At 58.8% G+C, this 6,000-nt stretch overlaps 1 protein-coding gene across 1 annotated transcript in view; it reads left to right on the top strand.

The window, feature by feature from the left end:
- Window positions 1-830: 830 nt before the first annotated feature.
- Window positions 831-6,000, top strand: part of LOC111148481 (spectrin repeat containing nuclear envelope family member 3) — an 83,792-nt gene continuing 78,622 nt past the window's right edge. The window contains exon 1 of the mRNA XM_022505053.1: window positions 831-929. The gene's annotated coding sequence lies outside the window, so the exon portion shown is untranslated. The remainder of the gene's footprint in view (window positions 930-6,000) is intronic.

Here is a 6,000-nt window from a genome sequence, read left to right as displayed (position 1 = left end):
CAGTTCAAAGGGCCTTGGTGTGCCGGGAGCTAAAACCGAGGGCGTAGATAAGATTCAGACATTCTGCCGCAAGGCTTAAGAGTTGGTTGAGTAGCTGAGCAAGGGTGAGAGGACCTGTCTTTGGGGTGGGAGTGCGGCTCTGGGAGGAAAGGGAGACACTTCGCGGGCCTTGCTTGGGTGGGAGGTCCCAATTAGGCTAAGAATTCACATCCCTTGCGGCTCACGCACCGTCGCCCCCTCTCGGCATCCTGGGGGGGCCCCCATCTGAGCCTGGGGCCCCGAGATCCCCAGCGCGGTGGCTCCAGGCGCTGGGTGGGGGGAGGGACCGGATGGGGCGCCCCCACTGTCAGGCCAGCTGATAGGTGTCACTTCCTTCTCGGATTTCTCGCCTCCTGGAGGAGTGCCCTGCCGTTAGCCCCACCACGGCTCCTGAGGGGGCAAGACCTGCCAGCCCCCGAGCCTTCTCCCCCAAATCTGGACGCCAGAGGAACTCCCTCCCCGATCCAACTTTTCCCCTGGGAGAGGCAGCTCTGTGTCATCCCCAAGGATGAGACCCCGGCAGAGGCAGGCAGGGGTCCGGAGATCCGGGTGGCTCCCGGGCGCGGGGCCGGGGGTGAAGATGGGGAGCCCCCGCGGCCGCGATCCCTCCCTCCGAGGGGTCTGAGATTGGGCGCCGGGGGGGCTGGGGCGGTGCACCGGGGGCCTCGGCGGAGCGCGTGGAACCGGGCGCGTCCTTCCCCAGCCCTACCGGGTGGCACTGCCCGAGGGCGGCTCCCGCGGCAGGTCCCCGAGGGGACTGGGCGGGGCTGGGGGCGAGTGTCCGGCCCCGCCCCGGGCCCGCCCCTCTCCGGAGCCTCCCGGGACGCAGGGAGGAGGGCGGCTGGGCCAGAGCTGCCCGCGGCGCCGCGCTCCTGCACGCTCCGTACCGGGTAAGTGGCACGGGACCCGGAGGCCAAGCCGGGGCGGGGAGGGTCGGGGCCGCAGCCCCCCGCCCAGCCGCGACGCGTCCCCCAGGGGCATGGGTTGCCGAAAGTCGAGGGGACCCGGGGAAGCGCGCCGGACGCGGGGGCGGGGGCCCTGGCGTGACAGCTGCGGGCGGGCGGGCGGGTATTTTTAGTTTAAACCCAACCGTTCCCTGCCGCCTGCGAAGTCCCTGAGCCTTTCCGCTCCCCGAACCGGGAGGTGCGGCCCCCAAGAAAAAGCCCCTAAGCCCTGAGCAGCGTGTCCCAGGCGGGCCGGGCGCCGCCTCCCGTCTTCGCTCAGCCTCCGCTTGGGGCCAGGGGACCTGTCACCGCGGACACGCGCCGCCGCGTGTCCCGGGCCTGGGCAGTAAACGCGGGCGGGAATCCCCGGTCCCGGCGACCACGCGCTCTCCTCCTCTCCTCGTAGTGCCTGAGGCAGCCCAGAGCCCGCGTGCTAGGCGGGGGAGGTCGCCCCAGGCTCCCTCGGTTTCCTTCACACACCTCCTGCCGGCTGTGCAGCTCTGGGCGAGCCCCTTGGCGTCTCTGAGCCTCATCCCACGTCTCTCAAGGAGGGCCTAGCGACCCAAAGATCTCTTGCACGGCCTGAGCGTGCCCGAAATGGATGCTGACTCCCCTCAGGGTTTTCAGATCTTGACTCTAGACGGGGCACCTGGTAGGGGTAACCAGGTGGTCCACCCAGGAGCACGAGAGTGCCCCACGCAGCTCAGCCGACCTCTGCCTCAAAACTATAAGGCTGCGGTGGGTGATAATGAATGTTCTTATTTTATCACTTTGGTCCTAAACCTCTGGCCCAAGGCTGCCCTGGGACCCTCTCCCAGGTCTCCCCGCAGGGATCACTTCCTCCTGGCACCAGTGGGGAAGCCCGACGTGCCCAGGAAGCATGCCCCATCCCAGGTGAGAGAGGGCAGGGGGAGACATGGGGGAAAAGAGACCATCCTCCCACAAAAGGGAGGATGTCACAAAAATCACAGCCCTTCTGAGCATGGCGGGACAGCCTTCTATATCCACCAAGGAGAGAGAAAGCAGGCTGGGAGATGAGGAGTGGTTTGCCCAGATCTGCACGACCAAGAACAGAAACTGGCTCTCTCCAAGGGTCAGGCCCTGCCTCCTGCACAGCCAGCAGCCCCCGGGGGTCAGGAGCTGGGAGGCGGGAGGGACAAGCTGGTGCCAAAGGGTTGTTTTGCTGTTTCCTGTAGCCGTGCCCCAGCGAGGCTCTCTGACACATGTGGGTCTGCACATTCCTCAAGCAGGACCTCTCTGGGCTGCTGACGGTCACAGCTGTGCCAAGCCCGCCGGCCCCAGGGTGCTGTTTTCAGCTAGGGAGGCCCCTCTGGGGGCAGCTGGAGGGGGAGTGGGCTGGGGAGGCTTATTTCTAGAACTTCTGCCTTGCTGGGGGTTCCTGAGGAGGCCGGGGGATTTGCTAGTGGCCCTGAGGGAAGGTCTGAGAATCCAGACTCTGGCTTCTGCCCCAGGGTGCAGGCTGGCCCCCTGTGGGCACCCACTTTGGGGTGAGTTTGAACTCCTTGCGTCTCCATGGGAACGACCAATCCTCTCTCCCAGCTGCTTTGCATGTTCTGTAACTGCTGAAGACCTGTCCTTGTCTGTGTGGCCGCGAGGCCTCGTCATGCCACAGCCTGGGGCCAGGACAGCTGGGGGATCCTGGCATGGCTGCAGGGTGACCTCTGCTCTGGGGAGGTAAGACTGGACAGGTCCAGCATGACCCCCTAAACACGATGGAGCCCCTGAGAGCCAAGAGGGTGATGGGGCCTCCCGTGTGGCCCAGCTGTTACGAACAGGGGTGGCCACGTTAGACCCAGGCTGCCTTGAAAAGCCAAAGATCCAGTCCAGCTCTGGCCATGAAAAAGTCACCGTTCAGAGCTTGCATTTTCTTTCCCATGAGAGGGGGGTGACCATAATGTCCCCATCTTGGGTGCTGTGAGCATTAAATGAGGCATTCCAGGAACAGCGTTTTGCATCGGTCCGACAGAGCCCGTGCAAACAGCTGTCACAGCTTACTGTGACAGGGTCCATGGCAGGGGAATACCTGAGTCCCCTCTGCCCACCACAGCTCTGCCCTTTCTTCTCTGCCTTGAAAACCCATGTCTGTCCAGTAGCAGGTGGCCCTGGAGCCTTTACACCCCTGAAAGCTGGTCTTTGACCCAGGCAGAGAGATTGGAGGGGGCCTGCCCAGGAACCCCATGTGTCTGTGGGCTCTCAGGAAGCATTTCCTGTCTCTCCTATGGCCCTGACCGCAGCAGAGGCTGCCACTCCTGGCCCATTTACAGATGAGGGGACAAATGCAGAAGCTGGGAGAGGCAGAGTCAGGATTTGAACTCGGGGCCATTGACTTGCTGCTCTTCCTTACACCCCACAGTGAGACTCAAAGGAAGGACTGTGTTACCCGCTGGCCCTCAGGGGAATAGTATTGACGAGGCAGGACCCTGGCTATCACTAAGACATTGGTATTTGCTGGAAAAGAATGGATTCTGAACTTTTTCTCCTTGCAACATCAAAACATAGCTCAACAGGGCCCCCGAGAGAAGAACCTGGGAGGAGGAGATGGGAGTTCTGGAACTGTCTGCTGACCCTCTCCACATCCCCTCCCCCACCCCGCCAAGGAATCATAGCCTTGGGATCTGGGGACAGCGTTGGTGGGGCTAAGCAGCTAGGAAGCAGATGGGGGACAGTCCCAGCCGCCCAAGCCTTGGTTTGGTCATCTCTAAAGTAGAGATATGAGGCCCCCACACCTCCCTGTGGGGTTGCTGTGGGGGATAAATGAGACAATGGGGGACAAGGCTCAGCAAATGCCCCACAGGGTGGGGACACATCGGAGGAGGACTTACCGCAGTTTTATCACTACTAATCCTAGTGTAACCGGAACAATGTGCCGCGGCCTGCCTCTCTGGCCTGGATTTCTAGTTTGCATACTCTGGGCAGGGAATCCCAGCATCTCCGAAATGCTTTGAAAGGCTGGGCAGAGAGCTGCTAAGTACGAACAAACATCAAAACACAAATGCTAACCGTGAGTTGTTCAGCGATGCGTATATGGGAAGTAGAGCAATGGCGAAGTGGGAGAAGTGATCACCTTTAATGAGTCAGAGATGACCATTGCAGAGGGCATCGGGGTGGAGGGTAAGAGGGGATTGGGAGGGTCATGGGGTCTGCGACAAAGGAATGTCCTCTGTAACTATTGGTAAGGACATGTATGTTTTCTGCGCGCCTCTCTACATAGATCCTGTGCTACAGATTTAAGCAGATTTTATAAAAGGCAGGGGAAAACCAAACCCAGGGTGGTTATCTTCGGAGAGGAAGAGGGCACAGGGCAAGGGAGATGCACCCTTGCTGGCATCCATCACGTTCTGTTTCTTCTGTCGAGTGGTATGCTCGTGGGTACTCTTTTAAAATAGTTTTATGCTTCATCGTTTACAAGTATGTATCTGATTCTACACACACATACACACACACACACACACATATTCCATTGTGGATGTCAAATCTTACATGCAAATAAAATGAAAAGGTAATATGAAATATGAAACATTTCAGGAAGCTCTCTTAGGAAATCAGACTCTTCCCATGGATTCAGATGTTAATCCAGCTGGATTTAAGAAATAAAACACAGACAAATCCTAGTGTGGGACAGACACATGGTTTCCTCTTCTGGAGAAATCATCTCCCTCTTCTGAAGTCCTAACAGCTAGAAGATGGTGTGAGCACAGCAATCTCAGGTTATCAACAGGAGTTTCTAAAGTCTCCATGTAATGATTTATGCTTATGAATCAGAAAGTCCTAAAATGTTTGAGCTGGGAGGGACCTCGGGTCACCTGGACCAACCTGCTGGTTTTATGGCTAATGGAAGTGCCCCGGCCAAAATCAACATTAGGCACATAAGCAGAGAAGACAGCTCACTCTGGGCTCTCACACCTGTGTGACTCTCATCGGGACCCCACCTGCCACACCCAGGCCACCACGGTGACAAGGGTCACCTCCTCGGGACAGGCAGAGAAATGGGTGGCATATTCAAGACTACACTAACATGATCATTTTAATTTTTAAAAAGTTAGAAAAAAGCTACAGTGTGCCATGACCACACACATGACCACTTCTAGAACTTCCATGAACACAGACGTGATCATGTCATCCAAGGGCATTCATGAGCAGTACCCACATCCTCCTTCGCTACGAAACCCTCCTAGGACAGCCCCTCGTGTTCCTCCTGGTCTTTTTGGGGCACACTTGATCTATTCATAAGTCATCAAAAGAGCTTACTGCCCTGGGTATGCTTGCCCCCATTTTCAGTTGGGGAAACAGGATCAGAGAGGTTGATTGCCTTCCCCAAATCCCAGGGCAGGTAAGGGCTGGAGCGGGGGTCCCACCCAGAGGAAGAACTGAAAAGACAGAAACTGTTTTGCGTGTGCTGTGTTGTGAATGTGTCCTTCGCTCCCCAGAAGCTGCAGTCCCTGGTGGCCCAGCCCAACGGGCGTGTCATGGGGACATGCCCTGGTCGAGCGTACCTGGGCGGTGTCTGCCCACCTGTCCGATCGCAGAAGGCTCTGGAGGCTGCCAGCTCTAACGCCGCTTCTTCCTGCTTATGGCAGAGCAGGACAGCAGTGCTCTGAGATTTGGGGAATCTATCCCATTTTTGACCCTGGAGCTCCCTTCAGTTCTGGGCCACCTTCCTTCTGCCCAGATCACAGCTGTTCTTCGGGCCTTCCCTCTGCAGAGGCCAATGGGGCTCGAGGCGCCAGGGGCACTGATGCATTCAGTGGTGGTTCTCCTGATCTGCAGCCGGCACAGAGACGGCTGTGTGTCCAGCCTGTGCGCTCACCTGTGCGGTCGAGACCAGGGCCGGTCCCCGTCCCTGCCCTGTTTCCTGGGGCCGGTTGTGGCACCGTGAGCCCATCTGTCATGTGCCTGTCAGGGCTGGTGGTGCCTCCCCACCGGGCAAGGCTTATGCCCCAGCCAGGCGGCTTTCAGAGGCTGGGAAACAAGCACTGCCTGTCTGTGCCCGCGGAGA

This window comes from Enhydra lutris, unplaced genomic scaffold (genome assembly GCF_002288905.1).
Source record: "Enhydra lutris kenyoni isolate GAN:26980312 unplaced genomic scaffold, ASM228890v2 scaffoldscaffold20, whole genome shotgun sequence".
Taxonomy (NCBI): Eukaryota; Metazoa; Chordata; class Mammalia; order Carnivora; family Mustelidae; genus Enhydra; species Enhydra lutris.
This window is presented reverse-complemented; position numbering and strand designations above follow the sequence as displayed.